We start from the raw sequence: 10,393 nt of genomic DNA on the forward strand, positions 1-10,393 counted from the left end.
AGCTCAAAATAGTCAATATAATCAAAGTGGCTTATTGGGTGAGGGGGGTGAGTGTGTCCTGAACTCCTACAGTCATATTCCAGGGTGGCATATTCTACTGCCTTCAGAAGCAAAACAAACATTTTATTTAGAAATATAGAGGTTAATACTAAAAGCATCAGCTCAGCCTGGCCGGTGTGGGTCAGTGATTGAGTGTTGGCCTATAAACCAGGAGGTCAGGCTTTGATTCCTGATCCAGGCACATGCCCGGGTTGCAGGCTTAATCCCCAGTAGGGGTCATGCAGGAGTCAGCCAATCAATGATTCTCTCTTATCATTGATGTTTCTATCTCTATTCCTCTCCCTTCCTCCCTCTGAAACCAATAAAAACATATTAACAAATATATATCAGCTCAGACACTTGAAAGTGGTTCGTCCGGAGAACAGGCCGTGGGGGAACTCTGTCTTCACAAATATCAGAGACTCAAACTAGCCTCACCTAATGCTGACTCATCCCCCTTCCCCTCCCTTCTTAATCATGAAGCCCTCAGGACAGTGAGGTTCTGGTCAGCATCCAATAGTCTTAGAAACAAGGTCCTACTGACTATTGAGACAGTTTTCAATCCAACTAAACATAATATCTAGTCTCAATGGTGTTTTAGCTCCGGACCCAGAAAAGCAGAACAACCCCACAGAACAAGCCCTTGTGAAATTGGACAGAGTAACTCCATGGCTGACATCAGAACCAAAGGCTAGGATCAGATACCCCTCCCCTAGCACCAACTAATCAGCAGTCACCATGATTAGTGATCTTTCCTGTATAATCCATGCCCAGGAAGCCATCGGGGAGCCAGGTCTGTGAGCAAGAGCCACCTGTGACTCCGGGCATGGCGCCATCTCCTTCAGAAATCCTCACTTTCTTGGCTGCAAACTCCTGTTGGTGTGTTATTGGGCTTTCATGCGCGCAGGCCAATGGTACTGTTCAGCCTGGTAACAGCATTACTTTAGTCAAAATTAAAGTAAAAGAGTATAAACAAACAGAAACAGCCCACATGGCTTGTCTCTCTGAACTAGTAAATTAAACTAAGCGCTGAATGTTTTATAACATGATAGCATGTGATTCTAGCCAGTACTGCTTGAGGCACTTTGAGCTCAGAGCCAGAAAGTCCTGTTTTTACACATGAAGGGAAGCTCAGCATGAGCTCAGTGATGGACACTTCCCAGGGGTGGGAAGGTCGCAGCCACAGAAGAGATGCCGTTCTTATTGATGGTTAAATTCCAGATGCAACCTGAAATTTCAGTTTTTCGTGCGCATATGCAACGATGCGGAGAAAGAAGTCTTGAGAACTCTGAGATGTATCTGCAACATCACAGTTAAACTTCCTGGTGTGGAACCCAGCCAAAGATAACATAAAGAAAACACTGAGCACAAGAGTGGTGACTTGAAATTCAAAGGTGTTGACCTATTAGTCACCTGTCCACAGTCACTAAAGAAACCTGCTGAAAGAAGACCCACGGGGTGGGGTGGGGTGGAGAGCAGACTCTTACATTCCACACTCCAAATGGGTCCAAAGAATCAACTGCTGAATGTGAAAGGGACACCTGAACCCGTGAGAGCAAACTGAAAACATTTTCAAGGAAACAGGAAATGAATTGAAATATTGCAAATAATTCCCAAGCTTTCTCTCTCTCTCTCTCTCTCTCTCTCTCTCTCTCTCTCTCTCTCTCTCTCCCTCCCTCCCTCCCTCCCTCCCTCCCTCCCTCTCTCCCTCTCTCCCTCTCTCTCCCCCCAAATCTTGTTTTGGCTTCAAGTTACCTTTCCACCATTCTGTTCAGATTTTAATTTCATGGTGTGATCATTCAAGCTTTGGTGAATGCCCGGCAATAATTTGAGCTGGCTGGTCAACACACCAAACCCATTACAACTTCTCATTTGCATCGCTAACATCTAAAGCACTGAAGAGATTCAATGTAAAGGCAGTCCTTTAGTCACACAGTCTCAGGGAATCCCTCCCCCGCCCCCCCCCCCCAGGGTAGAGTCACTATGGGCATTTAAATTGTGAAAACCAAATGTGTAATTTATGCAAAAGTAATCACAATCGTTCCTTGAAAGGTGAGGTTTTCTGTGTTTTACTGACTTTATTTCTTAAAGTTTATTTTTAAATTTATATGCAGTAAAATTCACTCTTTTTTGGTGTATAGTTCCATGAGTTTAAACACATTGTCAACCTTAAAAATTCAACAGCCAGTTACTTTGCCAGCAGAATGGGTTTATTAGGGAATAGTGGAGAATTGCGATTGGTACAAGCAAACTATAGCAAAATTCACAAACAAATCCAGTGAGTTAGGGAGAGGAGCATTATTTTATAGAGAGAAAGGAGGACGTGCGCAGGGTTGTTTGAAGGAGTCTATTGGAGGAAAGTGAGTGTTCAGGGTGGTGGCAGTTTCTCATTGGCTGAGTTGCTGGACAAGTGAAGTAGTGTTGGCATGTAAGGTCTCCTCCTGTCCAGGTCTGTACTTGACAATTCTTCCTGTTGGTGTCTGTAATTGATGTCCAGTGGTAGTGCATGAGGGTCCCCCGTTAACCCCCAACTCCGTTTTAAATGAAGTTTCCCTTTATTGATTCTCACATGTATAGATTCCTGTGACCCCACAGCGAACAGGACACAGAATGGTCCCATCATTCTGGAGTCCCTTGTGCTGCCTCACATGTAATGCCTGGAAACCATGAACTTGCCCTACACCCCTGAAGTCTTGCCTTTTCCAGAATGTCATATAAATGAACTCATCCAGAATGTAGCCTTTTGTGCCTAGCTTCTTTCGCTTGACATAATGTGTTTGAGAGTCATCCATGTTGTTTCCTGCATCATACATATGTGTGCACTCATGCACATGTGTATTCACATTTCATTTTAAAATAAGTATAGCATCAGAAGAAGTTGCCAAGGCAGTACCAAGTGGTTTCCTGGACCCTCAGCCAGTTTCCTCCAATGATTGCATCTGACATAACCATAGTGCAGGATGGGTTCCAGGAAACTGACACCACCGCCAGGTGTGCCATTCATTCCGCCACATGCACAGGCGCGTGCGGCCACCACGTCAGCCAGCACACAGAGCTCTCCCCTCACCAGCAGGTCTCCCCAGCACCTACTGCTGCCCCCACCCCCATTCCTCACCCATTGCAGCCACTGGGCAACTCTTCTCCATCTCTATAATAGTGTCATTTCAAGAATGTTACATAAATCAAGTCATACAGCACGTGACCTCTTGCCATTGGTTTCTTCCTCAGTACAACGCCCTGGAGAGGCTGCTCATTCCTCCTTATTGCTAAGGTGTATTCCATTGTAGACGTGTGGCCGTTTGTTTACGTATTCACCTGTTGATGGACATTTGGATTATTTCCAATGTGTGGCAAGTATGAATAAAGCTTCTATAAATATTTGCATATAGATGTTCTGTTTCTCTTGAATAACACCTACGAGAGGAATGGCTGAGTCATATGGTGAGTGAATGTTTATAAGGAACTGCCACCCTGTTTTCCAAAGTGGTTGTATCATTTGCATTCCCATCAGCGATGCATGAGGATTCTAATTAGCTGTTCTTCATCCTCGCCAGCACTTGGTGGGTTGTTTTTTGTTTTTGTGTGTTTTGTTGTTTTGTTTTGTTTTTGGGGTGGGGGGATTGTTAGCCATTCTAATAGATGTGAAGTGGTATCTCATTGTTTTAATTTGCATCTATCAGGATAGATTTGGAGTAAGAAAAAGGAAAACTCTGTTTGAAGAAACATTACTTTGATTTTCTACTTCATAGATTTATATTTTCATTTATCAGTGAATTTATAAAAGGTCGCAAAGAGTCGCTGGGTCCAACCCAGGCCTCAGGAACATGAAAACGGAAATTTTATGGAGACAGTTACCTTCTGTTTTAAATGCTTGACAACTCTGCTTGTCAACTAGTCCCTGTGCTGAGTGAAAAAAGTTAATCTAGTCCCCATTAATTACCTCAAATAATTATGCAAAATGTATATTACAGAGGCACTGTGTGGATACAAACTGTGTTCCTTGAATTATTTTCCAGGGCATTGAGAACGCATGGTGTTCTAAGAAGTCCCAGTGGCATGCATTTGTTGAAAAGGCATCAGCAGGGCTTTAGTGGGAAGCTCACTGGGTGGAAGTTTGAAAGTCTCATCTCCTCTGCAAAAGGAAGGTTTGGGTTCCCTTCAGCCACATTCCCTGGTCCTGGGCGGGAAGGGACCCCTTCCCAGTGCCAACTGGACAGGTTTGGTCCCTCCTGTAGGTTTGGGGTATTCTGTGACCTCAGGAGTTTAGACTGGGGCGGCTTAATGTCATGAGGAGAGTGTCGATCAGGAGTCAAGAGGCCAAGCTGAGCTGAGGGCTTCGATTTCCTCATTCATTAGGCAAAGTTTTCTTTTGCTCACAGGTACCAAGATTCTAGGAACTGCTTCTGAGTCTGGGGAGGAACAGCCACATCCCATCCTGGATGCGGAGGTGAGAGGGGGCCTCCTCTCTCCTCTAGTTCCACGTCGCTGGCCTTTCCTGCCCTCCCCCTGCACCGGGCCTTGTTTGCAGGCTTGTGGGTGAGGAGACAGGCTGTGCTGGCAGCATTACAGGGCAGACACCTTGGGATGGAGCTGGGGGAGTGGGGCAGAGCCAGGGAGAGGCTGGAGAGGGCAGGTCAGTGCAGGAGGCAGGGCCCACCAGGCCGCCGAGGAAGTATCAGACACAGACAGACAGTTCTGGGGCGATGGGATAAGCAGACAGCATGCCCTCACCCTCACCTCGTTATCAGGGGACGTCCCTCCAGATGGCTCGGCCCAGGAACTGGAAGAAGAGGAGTGTCTTGAAATTAAAATGGCACAGGAGGTACCAGTGACACTCATTAGAGGAAGGCACATTCCTGTGTGACACTCAAGGCCGTGTCTTTCTGAAGCAGGTGGCACTGGGATGCTGAGGCACAGCCCGTTGTTGGGGGGGAGCCTGGAGACAGCCCAGGCGCCTGTCTTGCCTCCTCTCACAGACCCTACGTTTACTCCCAGCCCAGCAGAAGCAGCAGAGGCAGAGGCAAGCACGCAGCAGCTGGCCACAGCCCCAGGCTGCAGTGTGCCAGGCTCAAAGGGACAGGGCCCAGGCTCCTGGGACATCGTGGGAGGGGCTGGGTTTCCCAGAGAAGGCTCTGGCCCTGGGTTGGATGGGATGTCCCTGTGGAGGACAGGAGGGGTGTCACTCCAGGTGGAGATGAGGAGAGGCCAGCGTTCCTGAAAACACACTCAGGTTGAACTCTGGGGGTCTCCTCTGGGGACAGTGGCCTTCCCAGAGGGAGGGAGGCACCCCCACACAGAGGCTTTAGCAGCCCCGCCCTCGTGGCACCAAAGGCGATGGGGTGCGTCAGGCAAGGATGCAGAGAGAGAGCCTCCTTCTCCTGCCCTAATTCCACGTGACTTCACGCGTGGGCATTTTCCTTAGGTCAGAGGCAACCGGCCCTTTAACACCTTATTGGAACAGAATTACCTGTGTATGCCTGTATGCTCCGTGCATCTCCTCCGTTTCCTCCCTCACAGTGCCTGGGGACTGATCATGTAAAGTTGTTAACTCTGTTGCTTAACACCTGTGAAGTCCAAGCTTGCCACAGAGCAACTCTCCTGTGTACCAGTGAGTAGATGGCTGTGAATTCTTGTTTCATGGCCTCCAGCATGATTGGCTCCTGACTTTCAGGTAACAGATCTGTCCTCTGAGTTGTCACCACACCCATCTCCTTTCATCCACACCGAGGAAAAGAGCCCTCCACTTAGCAAAGGCCTAGCCCAGTGTCCTGCAGGAGCGTTCCGTGTCCCCAGCATCCCTGGAGAAGAGAAGCAGCCCCTGTAAGTGCTGTTACTAATAACGCTGGCAACATCCACCTCCAGGAGCCCATCTTGATCTGTACCCTGGGGACCCGTAAGCCCAGGGCAGTGCTCTGGAGGCCAAGACTAGAGACCCACCACAACCCTCTGCCTCTTCTTTCTCCTTGAATTTCCTTTTACTTTAATTATTTGTAGGATCACAGGGTGGTTGAGAGGTTTCTCCAACCCAGTTCTCTAGATGTGGGTAAGGTTACACCATCCTAGCAGGACCACCCTGGTCTTAACCTTCTCCAGAGAATAAGGCCTCCATGTACCCCTCTCCCGCCCCCGCCCCCACCCTTGGGCCCTGGATGCAGACACCATTGCTATGGCTGACCATCATTCAAGGTTTGTTTTCTTCTCGGGTATGTAGATCATTTAGAATGTTTCTCAAATCAGTTTTCCACCTGGCATTTTCGGTGGCGAACTGCTTTTACAATCGGGTGGAATTACCTCTCCATTAAGGTCCTTGTCTTCCATCGAAGTCTAGCGGGTTTTGTTTACATTTTACAAAGTCATGGTTAGGCATCATCTTTTGTGGACCATTTAATTGATCGGCCCTCCGCAGCCTTCTCTTCTTCACATTACAGAATTTTATTTCTTTCTCCTTACAGAGGGGCCCCACGCCCGTGGGAGATGTGACCAGAGTGGAGAAGTAGGGATATTTCCCCTCAGTGACTAAAGCAAAGGCAGCCAAGTTCCATATCTCATGGTCCAGGGTCAGCAGGCGCCCGGTGGTTGGTCTGGTTCTGGCCATTACCGGAGTGTAAATCTAGATCTCAGTGGGCTCCTTTATATAGAGTCCTTCCAAGTCCAAGACGACCCCAGGGAGGCTGGGACAGGCCCAGGGCAGACCCAACCCTGAGCCCTGCTGAGAGCCATGGCAGCTTCCTGGGGAAGCCTTCCGCGGGCGCCTGCTTGCCCACAGCGGGCTCGTTTTGGAAGGATCCACAGCTCACCCCTCGCTTTTCTCAAGCGCAGGTCACCTGCCTGGGAAGCCCCTGCTGACCCCCAGGGCACCCACTGGTGGGTGTGCCAAGAGGCTCTGTCTACAAGATGGATGAGATCTGGCTCTATTCTAAGGAACTGAAATGCGTCATTTAGTCAAAGTCTATGATACAAATAGCCCTTTTGTGGGAGCACGATTAAGAATAAGCAGTTAGGAGAAATTTTTCAGCTCTTGAGAGATTAATTGAAGTAGAGTTAAAAAAAAATAGACCTATTTCCCTCGTCTTCCCATTGGTGACGTGTGCGGGCAGACATGGCTACTTTTTGCTGCCTCCACAGACAGAATAGCACCTGCACATGGGGTGGGAGCATTTCTCAGCTAACTGACCCCACAGCGGGGTTGTTGCATCTTTGTATGGTACTGAGTGGCTGGATGCCTGCCCAAGCCTGAGTGCGTTTCATTCTTTGAGTTTGGTGCCTGAATGTTTGTGTGAGCAACAAAGAGTAGCCGAGTTCCCCCTTGCACCCTCTAGGTCAGGGGACAGAAATATTTTTCCGTAAAGAACAGACAGCAAATGTTTTAGGCTTCGTGGACCTCATATCCTCTGTGGCAGCTGCTCAACTCTGTTGGGATGGTGGTGGGCAGGCAGCCACAGAGAGTATGCAAATAAAGGGCTTGGCTGTGGTTCCAATAAACCTTTATTTATAAAAGCAGGTGGCAGGCTCACTTTGCAGGCTGTAGTTTGCCCACTCCTGCTCAGGAGTCAGAGAGATGAGGAAGTTCCTTCCCTCTCCTTCACTGTTTTCAGGTGATGCCTGGGAATAGTTTGTTCATTCAACACATACTTACTGCGCAGTCTGCTACTAGGCCAGGCTCTGTGATGTGAGTTTAGGAGAAAACAGAATATACAAAGGTTCCTGATTCATGGGACTTACATTGTAGCAAGGAGACCGGTGTGACTGGAGAGGAGTATGAAGAAGGAGCCACTGGAGAACTTTGAACTGAGAACTACATGATCTCTTAGGAGGGGAGAGCAGTAATCCAGGAGGGAGACGGTGGTAGCATGAACTGGAGTGGTATCAGGGAAGACAGTGAGGAGTACTTGGATTCGGGTATATTTTGAAGGTAGAGCCAGCTTGATTTCCTAATGGACATGATATGTCTGAGATAAAGGATGTTTTGGGCCCAGCAATTGGACTATGGAATCGCCACTAACTGAGACGGGGATACTAAGGGTAGAAGCAGTGTCACACGTGCTAACTTGGAAATTTCTCTATTCATACAAGTGGATATAGTCAAGCCTGGCATTTGGGAGAGAGGTCTGAGCTTCAGAGGATACATTTATATGTTGGCATCATGGAATAATAATGGTATTTGAAGTGATGGGCTCAGGTGTGATCGCCATGGAAACGGAAGTGGCTAGAGAAAAGAGGAGAGCCAAGACCCTGGGGCACTCCAGTATTAGGACGTTGGGGAGAGGAAGAGGGTCCTGCAAAGGAGAAAGGGGTGATGAGTGAGCCGGGAAGAGGAAACCAAGAGAGGGCAGTGTCCTGGAGCCAAGCAAAGAAAATATATCCGGGAGGAGGGAGTGGTCTCCTGGGACAAGTCCTGCTTGTAGGTCTGGATCTGTTGTAAGATGAAGACTGAGTGTTGACTGTTGGATTTGGCAGTTTGGTGGTTCTTACTGACTGTGATGAGAGCAGTTTATGTGGAGGGGAAGATGGCCTGATTGGAGGGGTTTGGCTACTCAGAGGAGCAATTTAATGGCGGGGGGGAGGAGGGAAGTAGGATTAAAAGAAGATTTTTTGTTGTTGTTTTTTAAAAAAATGTTTTTATTGATTTTTAGAGGGAGAGGAAGGGGAAGATAGAGATAGAAACATCAATGAGAGAGAAACACTGATTGGCTGCCTCCTGCATGGCCCCCACTGGGGAGGAGCCTGCAGCCAGGGCATGTGCCCTGACCAGGAATAGAACCGGTGACCTCTGGGTACATGGGTCGACACTGAGCCACTGAGCCACGCCGGCCAGGCTTTGTTGTCTTTGATATGGGAGAAGCAGTGCATGTTTGTACGGTGGAAATCATCCAGTAGAGAACAAAAATTTGATAATGAGGGAGAGACAGGGAAGAACTGCCCGAAAGGTGTCCTTTAGTAGGTGAGAAAGATGGGGTCTGTACCAAAAGGAGGTTTCAGCTTTAGACAGCTGCTTCGAGGACTTCAGCTTCTGGCCAAGAGGGAGTACTTGGTACTGGACTCTCCATATACAACTAGAAAACCAGGAAGATTGTTACGGCTTCCTGTTTCACTGAGGACGCTGAGGCCGCCGGCAAAGAGCTTCCAGAGATCCCCACCATCGCCCCCTCCAGCACCCACCTCCGCACGCTCTGCTGCCCTCTGGGCCCTTATCTAGACCAGCTTCAGGCTTCACGGATTGTCTGCCTATTGTTTGTCCCTTTTCTACGTTGACTTCGGCTCTGATCTGTAATATTTCTTCTTTCTGGTCAGTTTGGTTATTTTTTTCCTTATTTTTAGCTTCATAAGGTAGATGTTTAAATCATTTTTAGACTTTCTTCTTTTTAGTGTAAGCGTTACATTATACATTTCCTTCGAAGCACAACTTTGGCGGCACCTCACAAATATGAATAGGTAGGGCTTTTATTATTCAGCTGAGAGTGGGGACAGGGCAGGTGTGATGGGGGAAGAGGGCAGGGGGGCCGCTGTGACCCGGCCTCTGGGCCTGGGGAAGAGCGTGGTCTCGGCTGTGTGCTAACCTGGCCACATTAAGGCTCCTTTAGCTTCAGAGCACCTTCGCATCTGCTGCTTAATGATATCTAATAACATCCTTGAACAGTCTACAGGGTGGGCGTCATTGTCCCATTTTATAGATTAAGAACCTGAGATACCAAAAGACTAAATGGCTAGCCTGCAGTCATGACAGTTATTAGTGGTAAACTGAGGTCTAGAATCCTTACAAATATTGCCGCGTGTAACCACAACTGAAGCTATTTTATAGGTGTGAGAGGATCTGAAGCTCTAAGAAGTTAAGTGATGTGCCAGCGTACACACAGCTGATCTCCGCTGGAGCCCAAACTTGAACTCGGGTCTGCTAAGGTCAGATGATCTTTTCACCTCACCCGCCTCAACTGCCAGGAAAAGTATACATGGAAACATTGCATAGTAAGTGGATTCAATTAAAACTATTTTAAGTTAGTTTTCATTCTGTATTCATGGGGCAGCTATGATTCTTTCGACTGAAGGAGGCATTTGTATTTCTCCAGTGGGTTCAAGCAGGCTAGTTTGATTACACAGGGTATTTTTCTAAATAAAAACAGTAGTTTGCTTTAGTTCCTACAGACCATTTTATAGATACACTGACTTCAAATTAACCAGTTTATTAGATTATTTGCCCAGTGTGCTTTGCGCATATGCCTGGCCTCTGTGTTGTGCGCAGTGTCTAAAGGTGTACATATGCAGTTTGGTTTACCTGCTGCAGGACAAAGTCTGAGCCAGCTCCTGGGCACCCCACGTAATAAGTAACCCTCAGATACTGTTCATTCATATGAATTAA

The 10,393-nt window shown here is 47.8% G+C and overlaps 1 long non-coding RNA gene across 1 annotated transcript in view; it reads left to right on the forward strand.

The window, feature by feature from the left end:
- Window positions 1-3,494: 3,494 nt before the first annotated feature.
- The window catches only part of LOC106697792, a 13,499-nt gene continuing 6,600 nt past the window's right edge, over window positions 3,495-10,393 (forward strand). Inside the window, exons 1-4 of the long non-coding RNA XR_001349034.2 lie at window positions 3,495-3,599; window positions 4,419-4,486; window positions 5,557-5,859; window positions 9,839-10,002. This is a non-coding gene — a long non-coding RNA (uncharacterized LOC106697792). The remainder of the gene's footprint in view (window positions 3,600-4,418; window positions 4,487-5,556; window positions 5,860-9,838; window positions 10,003-10,393) is intronic.

Source organism: Myotis lucifugus, unplaced genomic scaffold (genome assembly GCF_000147115.1).
Source record: "Myotis lucifugus unplaced genomic scaffold, Myoluc2.0 scaffold_102, whole genome shotgun sequence".
Taxonomy (NCBI): domain Eukaryota; kingdom Metazoa; phylum Chordata; class Mammalia; order Chiroptera; family Vespertilionidae; genus Myotis; species Myotis lucifugus.